The sequence below is a fragment of the Lissotriton vulgaris genome, chromosome 6, assembly GCF_964263255.1.
Source record: "Lissotriton vulgaris chromosome 6, aLisVul1.2, whole genome shotgun sequence".
NCBI classification, from domain to species: Eukaryota; Metazoa; Chordata; class Amphibia; order Caudata; family Salamandridae; genus Lissotriton; species Lissotriton vulgaris.
Genome location: NC_141694.1, coordinates 1,582,759,824 through 1,582,779,338, shown reverse-complemented (window position 1 = coordinate 1,582,779,338; position 19,515 = coordinate 1,582,759,824).

The following is a 19,515-nucleotide window of genomic DNA, read 5'->3' as shown; positions in this document are numbered from 1 at the left end:
TATTATTCTCCCCTTGTCTTATGCTCACTCACCTTTTTCCACCCTCTATCACTCCTCTTAACTCACCCTCACTGGTCTTCTCTCACTCTCCCTCACCTCCCTTCCCTTATTCCACGTTCCTCACTTATCCTCATTCTCCATTCCTTCACTGCCCTTTCCCTCTCTCCCATCCACCACTTTCCAGCTGTCAGTCACTCTACTTCACTCCCCTTCCCCTTCTTTCCTTACTTTGCTCCCTAAATAATTCCCCTTCTCTCACTCACCTTACTCCACTTCACTCACTCCTTCTCTCACTATCTCTGTCCTCTCACATCCTCACTCCCCTTCTCTCATTCCCTCTCTCTTAGCCTCACTCTCTCTGTTCTCTCACTCTCTCACTCCTCTTTCATCATGCTCACTCCCTATAACTAACCCACACTGCCTTACTTACCTTTCTTTGCTCTCTCACTCAGTCCCTTTCTGTCACTCTTTCCTTCACTACCTCTATGTCCTCACTCTTTCACTTCCCTTGTCTCATGCTCTTGCTTTTATCCTCCCTCTATCTTCTCTCTTTCCTCAACCTCACTGCCCTTCACTCACCCTCCCTCACCCTTGTTCCCTTACTCTGGTTCCCTCAGTTATCCTCATTCATAATCCTTAACTCCCCTTCCTCTTTCTCTCCTCACACACTCACCTTTTCCAAGTCCCTTTGCTTCACTTCTCTTCCCCTTCTTTCCTTCCTTTTCTCCCTCAGTCCTTCTCCTTCCCTTACTCACCTTACTGCCCTTTACTCACTCTTTCTGTCACTCTCTCTGTTCTCTCATATTATCACTTGTCTTCCCTCACTCCTTCTCTGTTACCCTCACTCCCATTGTCCCCTCACTGTCTTACGACCCTACATTCACCCTCACTCACCTTCCATCCCTCATTGTCATGAATCCACCATCACTCACTCCTGCTTCCCTGTCACTCACTCCCCTTTCTTTACTCCCCTTTCTTCCTTTAGTTTTCCTAATGCACATTCCTTTAGTATCTTACTCACTTTCACTTTATTTCTCTCTCCTGCTCTTCTTCTCTGTCACTGAATGTATCCATGTCATTATCCTTTTAGTAATTTGCTCTCCCTCTATTTCTTTTTCACTCTCTCTGACCTTCACCATTCTTTTGTTTTCTTTTCTGAGTCCTTCACTCCTACTTTATCTCTTAATACCCTTTTATGACTTTAAATCTCCTGCTTTGTCTCTTGTATTGTAAAATCTATATTGTAAATATTATACCTTTCTTTTTTTCTCTTTCACAGATATTAAATTTACTGTAAATATGTAATTAAGTTTACATTACATATAAGGTAAGTTTGACGTACAAAATTTACTTTCTCAACACTCTTTTCCTTAACCTCACTACTCTTCTCTCACCCACCCACACCCCCGTTCCCTTACTGCGCTTCCCTCACTTACTCTCAATCCCCACATTTATTCCCCTTTTCTTCACTCCCCTCCCACACTCACTTTCTTTCAGACCTTCTCCTTTACTCTCCTTCCTCTCTCTACCCTTCCTTCGCTCCTTCACTCGTTTCCCTTCCCTTACTCTCCTTACTCCACATCACCAACTCCTTCTCTTACTCCCTCTGTCTTCTTACTTCTACACTCCCCTTCGCTCATTCTCTCTCTGTTAGCCTCATTCTCTCTGTCCTCTTAGTCTCTCTTTCCTCTTCTTTTATGCTCACTCCGTATAACTCAGCCACACTCCCTCACTTATCTTTCTTTGCTCCCTCACTCAGTCCCTTTCTGTCACTCTTTCATTCAGTACCTCTATTCCCTCACTTCCTCACTCCCTTTGTCTTGCCCTCACTCACTTTTATCCACGCTCTTTCATCCCTCTTTACTCAGGCTCTCTGCCATTCTTTCACTCCTGTTCTCTTAGTCTGATTCCCTCACTACCCCTCATTCCATATCTCTCTCTTCTTTTCCCTTTATTTTCATCCCCAACTCACTTTCTCTCAGTAGCTATGTTTCAGTCCTCTTCCCCTCTCTTTCCTTCCTTCACTCACTCACCCATTCCCCTTCCCTTACTCTCCTTACTCCACTTCACTAACTCCTTCTCTCACTCCCTCTATCCTCTTACTTCAACACTCCCCTTCCCTCATTCTCTCTCTGTTAGCCTCATTCTCTCCATCCTCTTAGTCTCTCACTTCTCTTCTGTCACGCTCACTCCCTATAACTCAGCCACACTTCCACACTCACTTTCTTTCAGATCTCCTGTTTTACTTCCCTTCCTCTCTCTTCCCTTCCTTCGCTCCTTCACTCTTTTCCCTTCCCTTACTCTCCTTACTCCACTTCACAAACTCCTTCTCTTACTCCCTCTGACTTCTTACTTCTACACTCCCCTTCCCTCATTCTCTCTCTGTTAGCCTCATTCTCTCCGTCCTCTTAGTCTCTACCTCCTCTTCTATCACGCTCACTGCCTATAACTCAGCCACACTTCCACACTCACTTTCTTTCAGATCCCCTGTTTTACTTCCATTCCTCTCTCTTCCCTTCCTTCGCTCCTTCACTCTTTTCCCTTCCCTTACTCTCCTTACTCCACTTCACTAACTCCTTCTCTTACTCCCTCTGTCTTCTTACTTCTACACACCCCTTCCATCATTCTCTCTCTGTTAGCCTCATTCTCTCTGTCCTCTTAGTCTCTCTTTCCTCTTCTATCATGCTCACTCCGTATAACTCAGCCACACTCCCTCACTTATCTTTCTTGCTCCCTCACTCAGGGGCATATTATCAAGGGGGTTTATCTTCACTTTTTTGTCTTTAAAAGCCAAGAAAGCGGAGATAAAATGATCTCCCTATTACCTAGCTGTCGCTAACACCAGTTAGCGACAGCTAGTAGGAGATAGCGACCATCTTGGGCCCCACTTTGTATGTCAGTGATATTTATCACTAGTGACATGCAAAGTGGGCGTGCCAAGATGTTAGCGACTGGAAACAGTCGCTAACATCGCTATCTCCTATTACCAACTTATGGAGATATTCGCGCTAAGCGCGAATATCTCCAAAAGCTAACACCTGCCCTGAGCAGTTCTTAGCCATGTTATCCAATGGGAGGTGGATAACATGGCTAAGAGCATTAGCTTGGTAATGCATGAATATCGCGGACTTTTCAGCGATATTCATGCATTGCGGCCTATTTTTATCGCATTTGCGATAAACCTTGGTAATACCAAGGTTTATCTGCGATAAAAATCGTCGCAGCTCAGCTGTAAATTTTTGTCTCCAACCAAGCAATAGCGATAATTATCGCTATTGCTTGGTAATATGCCCCTCAGTCCCTTTCGGCCACTCTTTCCTTCAGTACCTCTATCCCCTCACTTCCTCACTCCCTTTGTCTTACCCTCACTCACTTTTATCCACCCTCTTTCATCCCTCTTTACTCATGCTCTCTGCCGTTCTTTCACTCCGTTCTCTTAGTCTGGTTCCCTCACTACCCCTCATTCCATATATTTCTCTTCTTTTCCCTTTACTTTCATCCCCAACTCACTTTCTCACAGTAGCTATGCTTCAGTCCTCTTCCCCTCTCTTTCCTTCCTTCGCTCACTCACTCATTCCCCTTCCCTTACTCTCCTTACACCACTTCACTAACTCCTTCTCTCATTCCCTCTATCCTCTTAATTCTACATTCCCCTTCCCTCATTCTCTCTCTGTTAGCCTCATTCTCACCGTCCTCCTAGTCTCTCACTCCTCTTCTGTCACGCTCACTGCCTATAACTCAGCCACACTTCCACACTCACTTTCTTTCAGATCTCCTGTTTTACTTCCCTTCCTCTCTCTTCCCTTCCTTCGCTCCTTCACTCTTTTCCCTTCCCTTACTCTCCTTACTCCACTTCACTATCTCCTTCTCTTACTCCCTCTGTCTTCTTACTTCTACACTCCCCTTCCCTCATTCTCTCTCTGTTAGCCTCATTGTCTCCGTCCTCTTAGTCTCTCTTTCCCCTTCTCTTACGCTCACTCCGTGTAACTCAGCCACACCCCCTCACTTATCTTTCTTTGCTCCCTCACTCAGTCCCTTTCTGTCACTCTTTCCTTCAGTACCTCTATCCCCTCACTTCCTCACTCCCTTTGTCTTACCCTCACTCACTTTTATCCACCCTCTTTCATCCCTCTTTACTCATGCTCTCTGCCTTTCTATCACACCCGTTCTCTTAGTCTGGTTCCCTCACTACCCCTCATTCCATATATTTCTCTTCTTTTCCCTTTACTTTCATCCCCAACTCATTTTGGTGTCTCGCCGTGTATCGGCATAAGGATCTCACCTTACTTGCAATCTTTCAGCCGTGTTGAAGCGGCATAACTCCTGCCTTTTAAATCACTTTGTCAATAAATTACAAACCATTGTACTATAACACAACAAGTGACGAGTAGAAAACATGTTGACAAAGTGATTTAAAAGGCAGGAGTTATGCCGCTTCAACACGGCTGAAAGATTGCAAGTAAGGTGAGATCCTTATGCCGATACACGGCGAGACACCATGAAATGCAAGAGTAATTTTTGTGCAATTCATGTCTTCATTATTTAAATCACGGTTGTCAGTAAATATGCTCGAAATTATCGCGAGCATGTACTGGGGCTAAATGAAGTAGGAAAGCCTTGCATTGTCCATTAATTCACAATGTGTCGTATATTGTGAACAACTTCCAATATGGTGTAATGATTTCTAGTCCCTTGTTTGTTTCGCCCTCTTATCACGAGTGTACGCTGTTAAAAACATGGCGCCCACCATCAATGTTTGTAACATTGAGAAAGGCGGAGCGCCGAAACGCGTCTGTTGCGAACTTAAAATAAACTAACTGAAAACGACCCCCGGAGTGCGTGGTTTCTTTTGCGAAAACTGGTGGAAACCGTGAGCTGAATGTAATGCGGGTCCTGTGACCGCATCGCGCACCCGTCTGCGAGTGCTCCTGGAAACTTGCAGGGACTTGAGCCGGATTCAAATTCAAGAGCACCGCCACGCTGAACAAAGGATTTAAAACACCGACTTCTTCGCGGCTGGTTGGACCGGAGCAGCGCTTCGGAGAGAGGACTGACGACGGCCAACAAAGTGGTGAGGAGACATCAGTTTTCCTGTCATATTGAAGCACACTAGGCAAGACAAAGGGTTTAATGTTTTCGACATAACATCTATAAGCGCAAGTAAAACCATGGATGGCGCTATGTTTTGTGAGGCGTCACGGCATGAAGCCGTCAAAGGAGTGTTCAAAAAACACAAGGAAGGACCGCAACCCTCCAAAGTAAGCCCACCCAACAAAATAACTGATCGTATGACATCTCTAGAAAGACTCTATGAAAGAGAGATCAGAAAATGGTGGGAGGCAACCAGCCTCCAGCATTACTGTGATGAGAAGATGGTACCAAGGGGACTGAGAGTATACACGGTTCCCTCTTATGAGAACCCCGACCCCCAATTGTTGACGGATTGGGAAGAGCTAACATCACATTACTGCAAAGGAACCTTGTGTCTCCTCATCAAATACGCCTGGAGTGATCGGGAAAAGGCGTTACTGGAGATACGCAATATAGAGGAAGATTTGGCCAAAATGGAGGAGAGCAAAGAAACGATAGATACCATGAGAACACAAATGAAAATAAGACTTGGCAAATACGAGCAAAAGATCAAAACGCGGAAACAAGAACAATTTGACCGCGATCAAAGAGACTACTCCCAAGGTCGGATTCTTACATTTGCCCGAAAATTCGATGCTCCAAGGAAAGAGCTAAGTAAGAGGAGTGGACAGGCACAAGCACGGAGAATAGAAACTTCAGAGTCCAGTGCAACAGAAAATGAATCCGCGGATGAAATGACAATGAGGGAGAGAGGCCAAGCGAATACATCAGAGCTGACACCTTTTCAGGGCGAATATCAAGTTATCCAGCACGCATGGCTACGGGGAGGCAAAAACAAACCCCCAGAACAAGAAGAAGAAAAACGCGAAGAGGAGGAGGGGGCAGCAGGTGGAAGAGGACGCGGGAGACCCAAGAGATCCAATTGGGCGAACCGGAAGAAAGTACAGTAGAGGACATCACTGTAATAAATTTAACACCAAGAGTCCTCAATGACACCGAAAATAAAGTTCTAAGCTTGGGTCTCAGTTTCTGCCCTACAAGCCATCTAGAGTATACGCAGACGCGTATTGATCTGTTCAATTTCGTCCGAAGACTGAAACTGCACAAATATTTTAAAACACGACCATCCCTGCAAAACACATCAGGACCACAAATGAGGGCCTCCCTGACTGATGCATTAAGAGGTACAGATTTACCAGCGGTGGAAACAGTACAAAGTCTAGTCTTAGAAGAATATGGTAGCCAGCTCCCATCATCTTCCGAGGAGGAAGCAAGCAGAGCATCAACCTTGGGAATCTCACAAGAAAGAGAGGAGAGCGGCTATAAACTGAGATCACATTTCAATCCGCAGCTAACACTAGATGCCATTGACATATTCTCCGAAGCAATGACTAATGATCTATTAAAATTTAGAATGAAAAGCAGTAAAGATGGAAAGAACAAGGGGTGTAACAATATGAACTCGGATGAAAGAAAAGCAATCCTTGATCTTATGCAGGATAAGAATGTGATAATCAAGCCTTCAGATAAAGGCGGGAATGTTGTCCTACAAACCAGGGAAAATTACTGCAAAGAAGCAATGAAACAACTTAGCAACGCAGTAAATTACGAACTGTCTTCTAAAGAAATATATGCTGCTAGCATACAAGAGTACGATACAATGATCTATAACTGGTACCAAAAAGACATGCTGGGTAAGGAGGAATATTTATTCCTAAGAAGCAACAATCCAACTATTCCAACCTTTTATCACATTCCAAAAATCCACAAAAACTGCAATAACCCCCCGGGTAGACCCATCATTTCATCTCAAAACAGTCTAACCGAACATCTTTCTACTTTCATCGATCATTTTCTTCACCCCCTGGTACAGCAACTGGATTCCTACATAAAAGATACAAAGGACTTTTTATCTAAACTTGGTAAAATTAAATGGGATCCCAGTTACAGGATGCTAGTATTGGATATAGCAAGCCTGTATACATGCATCAGCCACGAGAAAGGCATTAAAGCAGTGGAACATTATCTAAAAAAACGACAACTGAGGTTTTTGGAGCACAATAAGATGCTGGCAATCTTTGTTGAATTTTGTTTGACACACAATATTTTCTTATTTGAGGACGTCTATTACAGACAAGTGTCTGGAACTGCGATGGGTACCTGCTTTGCCCCCAGCTACGTGAATCTATTCGTAGGATGGTGGGAGGAGCAGGTACCCAGGTCGCTGGAGGTTAACGGTGAAAAGGGCTGTGTAATCAAGTGGTGTCGTTACATTGACGACTTGTTTATAATTTGGCAAGGATCGGAACACACCGCAAAGGCCTACATCGACGTCCTCAATACGAATGATATGAATCTGAAGTTCAGTGGCTCCATAAGTAACACCTGCGTAGAATACTTGGATCTAAAAGTATTCATTGTTGATAACAGCATAGAGACAGCACTTTTCCGCAAAAGTACAGCGGGTAACTCAGTATTATACGCCACCAGTAACCATCCAACGGCGTTAATACAAAGTATACCCTATGGAGAGCTACTCAGGCTCAGGCGTAATAGCTCCAGAGATTCAGACTTCAAGATTGCAGCATCAGCATGCATCAGTAGATTTCTAAAACGAGGATATGCAATGCCAACGTTACAAAGTGCATTACAGAGGGTCAATGCATTAAAGAGATCCAATCTACTGATCGATAAAGACCATTCTTCCGTGGATAAAAAGAACGAACAGGGAAAATTCCGGCTGGTAACCCCTTATTCGGCGGAAGCAAACTATCTGAAACGCATGCTGAGAAAGAATTGGCATATTTTAAAAACTGACAGTTGTATCAAGGATGATATCCCTGAGTACCCCTTGGTAACTTTTAAGAAATCAAGATCTCTTAATGACATGTTGGTCCAAAGTCACCTAAAGAAAATCGAAAGGAAATCCAATACATTGGCAGATCTAAAGGGCTTCCACCCATGCCATCATTGCAAAGCATGTGCGCACAGTAAAAAGGTCAAAACCTATGAGATTCCGAACACTGGTATAGTGAAAACGATCAACAAATACCTCACATGCAATACTTCCTACGCAGTATACTGTCTCAAATGCCCGTGTGGATTAATGTATATTGGGAGCACGATTAAACCCTTGAAATTAAGGATTTTAGAACACTTGAGAGCAATTGACAAAAATGATCAGTCATATCCTGTTGCCCGACACTTTCAGCAAAAACATTCAAGCAATAGACATCAATTGCAGTATTTCGGATTAGATCATATACCGGAAAATCCCAGGGGTGGTGACAGACTGCATAGTTTGAGGAGACTTGAGTCTCGATATATCATCGATTTATTGACCAAACATCCAAATGGTTTAAATGCAGGGGAGGAATTGGCTTCTCATATAGGTCATTAAAGGGAATAAGTCATTTGAAAATGTACAACCTAGAAATGACCCTGAACTGTTTCTTTGAATGAATGTCATAGAACAACAAAGCAGACTAACTGGCATGTGATGTTCAAAATGTACGATGAATTAACATGAGAAATATTATTCCAAGTTAGGTACTAGGAAGAAATGATAATGTCGTGAGGATATAAAGAATTTGGGCAGCTACTGAAGGAAAATTAGAAGTCAACTCTAATGGTTTATGTATTATTATTTTTTCGTTTATACTTTGCTCCTTTGTAGAACTTCCACAGTGTGAATTTTGAAATTATGAAATGATAAGGATATTTATAGTTTAGTAATGGGACAAAACAAAAATGAATCAAGGGTGACTTGCCGATCCACGGCGACATGTTTTCTACTCGTCACTTGTTGTGTTATAGTACAATGGTTTGTAATTTATTGACAAAGTGATTTAAAAGGCAGGAGTTATGCCGCTTCAACACGGCTGAAAGATTGCAAGTAAGGTGAGATCCTTATGCCGATACACGGCGAGACACCATGAAATGCAAGAGTAATTTTTGTGCAATTCATGTCTTCATTATTTAAATCACGGTTGTCAGTAAATATGCTCGAAATTATTGCGAGCATGTACTGGGGCTAAATGAAGTAGGAAAGCCTTGCATTGTCCATTAATTCACAATGTGTCGTATATTGTGAACAACTTCCAATATGGTGTAATGATTTCTAGTCCCTTGTTTGTTTCGCCCTCTTATCACGAGTGTACGCTGTTAAAAACATGGCGCCCACCATCAATGTTTGTAACATTGAGGAAGGCGGAGCGCCGAAACGCGTCTGTTGCGAACTTAAAATAAACTAACTGAAAACGACCCCCGGAGTGCGTGGTTTCTTTTGCGAAAACTGGTGGAAACCGTGAGCTGAATATATATATATATATATATATATATATATATATATATATATATATATATATATATATATATATATATATCAAAGCTCTCCTCTCCCTCACCTTTGAAGAAGCGCAGCACTCGCGGGAGGAGGGTTCAGATTCTTTATTACAACCCTCAGAGAACCAGACGCGTTTCGGCTACTGCCTTTGTCGATGGTACACTGACGCGCCATTTTTTTGTTTTTAAAAATACCCATCACGTGTATGTCATAGAGGTAAACAAAGGACTGTTACATAGAAAATGCCCACAAACAAACGGGGTAAATAAGAAGAAACAAGAAGAAACGAAAGGATCGATAGTGACAGCGCAACTATTGAAATTAGAAAGACTATTTGAACGTGAAGTCAGGAAGTGGTGGGAAGCCACTTCCTTACATAATTATGTGGAAGTAAAAAGGGTGCCAAGGGGATTACGGATCTACACGGTCTCAGCTTACGAAAATCCAGACCCACAGCTACTGGAAGAATGGTCAGAGTACACAGCGGATTTCTGTCAGGAGCTCCTGAAATTGTTGATTAAATTCGCATGGAGTGACCATGGAAAAGTACGGAATGAAATAATGGAATTGGAAAAGGAGATAGAAAGCATGGGCGAAGAGAAGAAGAAGCTGGAAGAATTAAAAAGCAATATGATGAACATATTAAAATCATATGAAAACAAAATAAGGAAACGTAATAAAGAAAAGTTTGAACGTGATGAAAGAGACTATGAGGCAGGGTGTGTATTAACACATTAGTTGGTATATTTCCCTGCACATACTTTTTAACCAATACCCAGCTAACCACGGAATAAAGTTTTTTGTTTGGTAAAGCTGTTTGGTATTTTTTAGACTCACTTTTTTGTATACTTTGTCACAAAAAATCCCGCTCCGCAGTAACCTGGCGTTGCAGCACACCAGGGAGGCATTCGGCTTCTCCTGGTGGGCCCGATGATGAAGCATGTCACCACCCAGGGTGGTGAGTGAGGGCTTACAAGAAATCCCTGGGAAATCCCTATTCAGGTTGATTTGACTTTTTTGTCTCTGTGCTGGACACTACTACCCCTGTGTGGGCACTCTTTTGTTGTTTGTAACTACTTCCCGGGGGACCGAGAGTGCCCCTTCCCTCTCTCTCTCGTTGTTGTTATTGAATGCATCGGAGAAACAAGGAATACAATCAATCAGAGTGAAAGATTTACCGACCCTGGAAGTGATGCAGGAATTAAGATTAGAGGGGGCAAGTCAACCGGAAAATCTATCCCAATTGGATATAATACAGAGAGACGGAGAAACAAATTTTAAACCAGCATCGACATTCGTACCTCAGACGCCTAATGACAATATAGATCTCTTCATGGAATCAGTCTCTAAGGAATTAAGAAAATTGGAGCAAAGAAGGCACACGAACAAACAAATGAACCTAACACCCGGACACTGGCAGGCTATAAAAAACTTACAAGAGGATAAGAAACTGGTCCTGAAGCCTTCGGATAAAGACTGGAACATAGTCCTACAAACTTGTGAGGATTACAATGCGGAAGCTATGAGGCAACTGCAAGATGTTAAGTGCTACCAAAAGGTGGGAAGAAAAGAATATCAAAATAGTATCATGGAATGTCATGAAATGCTAAAAAAATGGTATGGTAAAGGGATAATTGAAACAGAGGAATATCTTTATCTGCGAAGTCTGAACCCCACCATACCATGTTTCTACCACCTACCTAAGGTGCACAAGGACAGATTGAAACCACCGCGACGACCAATTGTAAGTGCACAGGGTAGCCTGTTGGAACATTTATCAGTGTACATTGATTCTTTTTTAATTGATCATGTGAAAAATTTGCGAAGTTATATAAAAGACACTAAAGATCTGCTGGGCAAGTTAGAACAGCTCACACTAAGAGAGGGAGATCTACTTATAGTGATGGACATTACCAGCCTTTACACAAACATAGGCCACGAGGATGGCATGCATGCGGTAAATGACATTTTGGCAACTAGGGAAGCAAGTTTCGCAGATCATAATGTAATGCTCTTGGAATTTCTAAATTTCAGCCTTAAAAATAACATTTTTCTATATGAGGACCAGCATTACCGACAGTTAGTCGGAGTAGCCATGGGCACAAGTTATTCTCCAAGCTTCGCTAATATATTTGTGGGGTGGTGGGAAGAAAATGTGGCATGGAATGCATTATATGCAGAATGGACTCAACATATATTAGTCTGGTACCGTTATATAGATGACTTGTTGATTGTATGGCGGGGACCTAAGAGTAAGGCTGATGAGTAGATTGACAAATTGAATACCAACAAACATAATTTATACTTCACAGCGGAACTGAGTGACACCAAAGTAAACTTCCTTGATCTTGAGATTAGAATAGAACAGGGGAGAATACATACACAGCTATTCAGAAAACCCACGGCAGGGAATTCCATACTACATTCCAGCAGCAGCCACCCACCGAAGCTAATCTATAGCATTCCCTACGGAGAATTACTCCGTATAAAAAGAAATTGTACATCGGAGGAGGATTACATTAGAAATGCGAGAGCAAGCGTAGAAAGATTTAAGATCCGTGGCTACGGTTCCAGGTGTCTAGAAGAAGCCCAGAAGAAAGTTAAGAACATGTCACGAACAGAGATGCTAAGAGAGAAAGTAAAAGATACCAAGAAGGAAGGGAAGTTCAGATTTATTACCACCTTCTCAGAAGGGGCTGGTGGGTTAAGGCAAACACTGAGAAAAAACTGGAAACTTTTAACTACAGATCCAGTCATTGGGATGGATATTCCCAACCAGCCAATGATAACATATAGGAGGGCCAGAGCACTACGGAACACTCTGACTAAAAGCTATCTAGCTCGCCCAGTAGACCGACCTTTTGGGGAACATAAACCAGGATTCTACCCATGTGGCCGGTGCAAGGCATGTAAGCATAGCAAAAAAGTACTATCTTATGAAGTCAGGGGACAAATGCGGAAAATCAAGTTATTCCTGACCTGCTCGACCCCCTTTACAGTATACTGTCTTATGTGTCCATGCGGACTACGATATATTGGCAGCACTGTAAACCCCATGAAAATGCGTATCTTAGAGCATCTCAGGGCAATCACAAATTGCGATCCCTCCTACCCTGTAACTAGGCACTTTAAGCAACACCATAAGAGCAACAGTGACCTAATATACTACTTTGGGTTGGATCATGTAAAATGTAAATGTAAATGTAAATGTACATGTATTTATATAGCGCAAATTACCCACATCGCAGGCATCTAAGCGCTTGCTTAGGGAACCCGTCCTGGTATTCCCCTGTGAGATGACCCGGCAGGGTATCCACAAGGTGAAAGCCAGGCATCCCGCCGCGAGGGGCCGTTGTGGAGATTAAGCAAGCTATTGCCCAGAGTCACAGAGTGTGAACCCGTGAGTCGAGTAGGCACCGGAGCGAGAATTATCGAGTCCGTGGAATTATTGAGCCCAAGCCCCGTCGAGGCGGGGAATTGAACCCTGGTCCAGGGCCGATCTCAGCTTCCGGGTCTGCCACCTCTAACCCCTGAGCCACACTTCTGTACAAGCGAGCCCTAGAGGAGGTGATAGATTACAAAAACTAAGAAGGCTGGAATCCAGACACATAATAGATGTCGGAACCAAGGTACCGGGGGGCCTGAATAGCCACGAAGAGATGACAGTGCATCTGGGGTAGGGGGCTCCCTGCTTCAAGATGAGAGAAAGTTGTGAAAGAACAGATCCTAAGAGTTAGTTATGAAATTGACAAATAGACCTCGTGTTTTAATGAATTTTATAATTTGCTTCGTTATAGTTATTATGATTTTGCACAGTGGGTTTGTATGAAATATAAGATGTCTAAGAGAGGTGATCAGGACAGGGAAGCCAATTCAGGGCGAAATGTTAGGCAATAGCTGCCTCTTAAATTGATAATGTATGATAACTGGAAATGATTGTAAGTTATAGCCCATCCAGGGCAATATAATTGGGCGTATCATAGCAAGATTGATGAAAGGGACACAACTTAGTCCAATCAGGACAATGTATAAGGAATTTGCTGATAATGTTTCGACAGCTTATACACATCGCATGAGATTAACACATGCGTGAAATATTAAGGTTGTCAAAATGTAATTGATGCTGGTATATAGCCACATGTAATTGTAATGAGACCAATACATGTCCATGATAATTTGTCCCTAACCTGATATGTATATAGATGAACGATAATGGCCCATCCAGGGCGCGATATACATTGTTAAAAACCATTACAAGATGGCAACTATGTAACAGTCCTTTGTTTACCTCTATGACATACACGTGATGGGTATTTAAAAAATTAAAAAACAAAAAAATGGCGCGCCAGTGTACCATCGACAAAGGCAGTAGCCGAAACGCGTCTGGTTCTCTGAAGGTTGTAATAAAGAATCTGAACCCTCCTCCCGCGAGTGCTGTGCTTCTTCAAAGGTGAGGGAGAGGAAAGCTTTGATAAAAGCGGGGTGACGCCCCCCACATACAAGCACCCGTGTTTGAGTGCGCGACTTGGCGGCACAAGGAAGCAGGAATATATATATATATAGCTATAATATATATATAACTATAACTACCTACTGTCGACCGCCAGTAGGTAGATATAGTTAGGACCTAGTTTCCATAGGAAATCCGCAACATTCTATTGGGAATAACTTTGGCGCCGGTTAATGAATCTATGCAAATTTCTCAAAGGAGATGGCCCGTTACTCTCCGCTCCTTCCCTGTAAGTTTTGGGAGGATTCGTGAAGCGGGGGCTGAGAAAAAAGGGGGGTCCCAAAATGTATTTTCCCCGTGCAATTTTCCTTAGGACATCTAGACAAGGCTACAGCCCGAACCGCTGAACGGAATTACACCAAACTTGGCAAAATGGTAGAGACTGGTACGCAGTTTAAATGGTGTAAATCGCTCCAGTAGTTTCTGAGAAAATCAAATTTGAAAAATATATATATCTATATGCGGAACACCGTGCGCGCACCGTGCGAGCACAGAGCGGAATTTTGATTGGCTGATGGACGTCTCTCAACATTCCAGTCAGTCGAAATCAGGTAGTGCTGGCTGCCATCTTGTCTCCGAGGCAGAAGCTAACTGAAAACAAAAGTGTAGAACCTGTTAAGGGGGCAGGGTAGAGTCTCCCTGACCCCCTAGCCGTTCTCAAGGGGTCCCAGAAGGACCCCAAGGGTAAAAAATTTTTTTTTTGAAAAATACAGTTAAATAACAAGTTTGAGTGTTTAGATGTTGGTTGTCTCTAAAAAGAACAGCATATCATTGGTTTAGAAAAGTTGAGTTCACACAGGTATTCTGTGGAGAGTTGTAAAACACTAAGAAGCCCGGGGGTCTAAAGTAGGAGTCAAGTATGTTCTCTAAACTGATGAGACTAGAAGCCACAGAAGTGTGCAAAGGAATCAATCAATCAATCAATCAAAGACATTTATAGAGCGCACTACTTACCCGGAGGGTCTCAAGGCGCTTGAGGGGGGGGGGGGTGCTGCTACTGCTCGAACAGCCAGGTCTTCGAGCACGAGTTAAGGACATACAGTCTTACACTAAGTAGGTAACTCAGCGCATCCGACCACTTGCAAAGGTAGGTGAAACCCAAGGTCCAGAGATGGATTCCCATCAAAGTCTTGTAGGTGATCAAATGTTATCATTTGGTCATCCAATGGTTGGGCTAGTGTGTCTCTTGATCACTGAGACTGCCTCTAGACCCACTGTATAGGACTGGGATCAAAGCCCACGATTGCTTGTAGACCATGCGTGTGATCACCCAATGGGATCGAGTGCAGTGCAAACCAAAGAAAAGTGAGTATATTGTAAGGGTTAACAATAGAATAAAGAACAAACAGCGAAATCATTTTAATAGCTGTAAGCCTTTTTCTGATTAAAAACACAGAACAGCGCAAAGTAAGCAGTGTCAACAAATAACTGCTTGTGGGGCCGACATGTTTCTGCCAAAACGGGGGGAAACCCTCTCAAGGCTTTCCTCAGGGCCTCTGTTCTTATAAAGATTTGTGCTACTGCTAGTGCGGACTACACAGAAAAGTAACCATGTAAACTGTGACTAAAGCAAAACATAAAGGACATGTGTTTCTATTCCTCCATGCCAAATGGTGTATCATTCACCTACAAAAAAATGCAAAAATGGTGTAAATGCAAAGGGTCACCCTATTTGTAAACTTAAAGAAAGGTTGATAACAGGAAACACATTTCTTACTCACCCATAATGGCAGGGGATAATACCTCACCTCGCCTGGACCAAGCTCAGGATGAAGGAGGCCACGCTCTACAAGGGTAAGGAAAAAGGATGCTTACTTTGAGGGAGAAGGAATAGTGCTACTCCTCTCCCCAAACAAAGGGTTCCTATAATGTCCTACCCTCAGAGCCCTTAAAATCCAAGTACTCATCAAAAAAGCTCACCCACAGCTCTCTGATTTAGCAGATAGTGGATACAGTGAAAAAATAGTTAAGGTAATGCCCACAACCAGCAGCTCCTTACCTCTCCGTCGTTACCTCAGGCAGTTCCTAAGGTTGGGGGAGGCAACGACTGAGAGGCGGAGGCTGTCTTATAAGGGGCATGTCAGGAAACTCAATTGCCTGATTAACCAATCGGCACGAGTTAAGGACAAACCTCTAGCCTATCAGAGGCTGTGATTGCGAAGACTACTTAATGTATGAATATTTCCCAGGGGATATTAAAAAATTGTAAAAGTGTAACAGCCCACTCGTACTGGTGTTTAGAAGTATGCAAACCATAACGCTGACTGAAAACGAAGAGCCCTACGTTAAGATGTTCGTATTCGCCGCGTTAGGAAGAACTACAAACATGGCGCCATTTGCAGAGGATGTTTATAAACATCACGTAATTGTATCTCGCGAGTATTAAGTGAGCTCCGAGATCTATACAATAATCACTCACCGTAGAAAACCGAAGTCACCCTTAAGCATAGGCATGTATTGGGGATGTGGAGTGCCACTAAACAAAGCCCATAGTGTGCATAAAGAAAGAAACGGCGGAACCGGCCGTAACCACGAGGATCACGTAATATCGTGAGATCTACTTGAACTACATGATGACCTCACAACTGAAGAAACTGTAGTTCGCAGTGAAACGGGGCACTGAACCTGTGGGGATAAACTGTGATTACTCAGTTGATGTGGATCGTTTCTTTAAAGAGATAAATGGGGCTTCTAGCGAAGCTGACCTGAGACCTCTTTGCTCTAGAATGAAATGCTGGGGACCCCTCTATGGCGGGATCACGGGAGTAGCGTGATCTCGCGAGAAACTATGGAACTACAGAATGACCTCAGAGGTGAGAAATGCGTAGTTCGCAATGCAGTAGGGGGAATAGCGGGGCTCCCAAGGTAGTAAGTACCTATTTTATGTAGGGATTCAGAGTTCCCTCAACCCATGAAGAGAGATATCATAGGTACTAGCGCCCTAAATGTGATTGTAGCTATTACTTCTGAAGGAAGCGTGGGGAAGAATAAGGGACAATCCATAGATGTTGTCTCAAAATGGGGTAAATTCTAGAGTGGCAGTGTTGAAAAAGGATCAACCACAATATATGGAACATAGAGCCACAAATGTTTGTCATGAAAACAAAAATTATATAAGGCTCAACCATAGCCAGGTATTGGTAGTAAGAGATGTGTATAAGCTTAGCTTATGTCCCCCACAATGCACAATTGTAATGTCTAAGAAAGTACAACAAGTGGGAGATATGGAAGGCTCAAAGTTCTGTCTATTCTTCTGAGTAATGTGTTTATCATAGCATAGTCCAGGGTATTTCGTCGTTCAGACCCCGGGTATCTGAGGATAGTCTGAAAATCCATTTTTGTTCCCTAAGAAATAGGTACTTAGAAACGTCAGTAATCTGAGAAGGTATGAAGGGCTTTTCCAGAATCATCCAGGTGAAATCAGTTTCACCGTGGTTCTGCTCAATGAAGTGTTTGGTGAGTTTGGAGATGCTTTTTTTGCATCTAAACGCATTTTTGTGCTCCAACATCCTCGTCCGAACCTTCCTCGTGGTCATGCCTACGTATTTTGCTAGGCAGGGGCAGGTAAGTAAATAGATCAGTTGTGAGCTATTACAGTTTGAAAAGTTCTTCAGAACCCAGGGGCGATTAGTTCCTATATCGATCTGGGTAGTCTTAGATGTCTGTGGACATACCGAGCAGTTCCCACAAGGATAATGCCCGATTACTGCCGCTGAGTCCCACAGTGTCCCTATCGTTCTCTTGGGGGTTTCTCTAGGTCGAGTGTGTATCAACCGGTCTCTCAGACTGCTAGACCTCTTAAAGGCAAAAAGGGGTTGCTCGATCTTATCATTTCCACGGTTGAGAACTGTGGAAATGATAAGATCTCTAAAAATTTATGAAAATGAAGTTTAAAATCAAATTTGAGTGTTTAGATGTTAGTTGGCTCTAAAAAGAGCCGTTGTGTTTATTGTGTGTTTCTTTGTACCTACAAGTAAGTACCGATGCAGAGTCTCATGTTACAAAGGAAGATTCTGTTCCCCTCATCTGTGAAATGTACACCATCTATCCTATAGATGCCTTGCATGTTGTAACACAAGTTGTTGTGGTATATAGAACCCATGCCATAGTCTCTGAGGTAGGCATACACAGATTTATTCACATGGTTCCTTGCTTTCTCAATTTGCGGACAAAATTGGTTGGACCATTTCCATTTCTGCCTTTGGGGTATATTTGAATATACAAAGGCAGTTTGTGGAAAAAGTGACATCAATTGTCCAAAGGTGTCCTTTAATAGCATTTTCAGACCTACCCCAGTCAAGGTGCCTAGGTCATTGCCATAACAGTGCACAATTATGAGGTCAGGGTGTGGCAGATGCAACAAGGATTTAAACAATGGCATCAATTGTTGACATTTCAATCCTCTCTGGCCAATCAACATAATGTCCACATTTGGTAAATCAAGGTTGAGAAAGCATCTATTTGCTGCATACCTTTCTCTCCCGAAAATAAAACTGTGTCCTACTATCCACACTCTAGGCATTTTGAAGGCAGATCTGGTTGTACTCAAATAGGCTCTGGAAATGAAATGGCAGTTTGAGAAGCAGTAGTTTAGAAAAAAATGATTGGTGATTTCTGAAACTTGAACATTCAAAGCTAGGGTGTATTCTTCTGTTCTTTCAAAGAAGTAATGCTAATGGTTGAGAAAAGGTAATTGAAAGGAACATTGCACAGGATAAGCTGATGTATTGAGAGGTCAAACACCCTTGCTGAGTTTATTTGCAACATTGTATGATGAACTTTTCACCTGTGAGCTTAATTTGGTGTTCTGTGGAGTGTTACCATGGTAACAGGTAGAAAGAGCAGAGGGGGGATGCTTGAATATTATGTGAGTTTGATAGTGTTGAAATGTAGAACCAATTAAAATGTTAGTTTAGTTTTGAATTTTTGTGGGAACAAATTTGATTGGTTAAGGACATGGATATGTGTGAAGAATGAGAGGCAATCAGTGGCATTTTTGGTTGCAGTGTCTGAGGTACATTTAAGAGATTCTGCTTAAGAAAATCTGGTGTGTCATTGCCACTGTTGTACATCTTCCAAAGCATTTCCAAAGCATTTCCAAAGGTGAGTTATTAATTTGAAAGGGGATATATGTTGAGCAGTTTAAGTTAATAATAAAAATGTCTTCTAATGTGGAAAATACTAACTTTCCCTCTTTCTCTGTCTCTTCTCTCTCATTGTCTTCCTTTCTCTCAAACAGTGTTTTTTTTCTTTCCTCTCTTTTTCAATAAATCTTTTTGATTCACTTAGTCATTTTACCTTTCTCTTAATATGCTTCTTTTTCTCTCATTCTCCTTTCCTTACTCACATAACTGTTTTCTCACTGTAATTATCCCTTTTCTTTACTCCTCTTTTGTAATTGTGTTTACTCCATCTTTCTCTCTACCTTACCTTTTTTGTGTTTACACAACACTACTAGGAAGAGTCCCCCTTTCACTTTGTATTGTGTCCCATGTTTGTATGTAATGCTGGCAAAAAATGAATGGTGCATATTGGAAATGTATTTTGGAAATGAGTCAGGTTTCTGCAT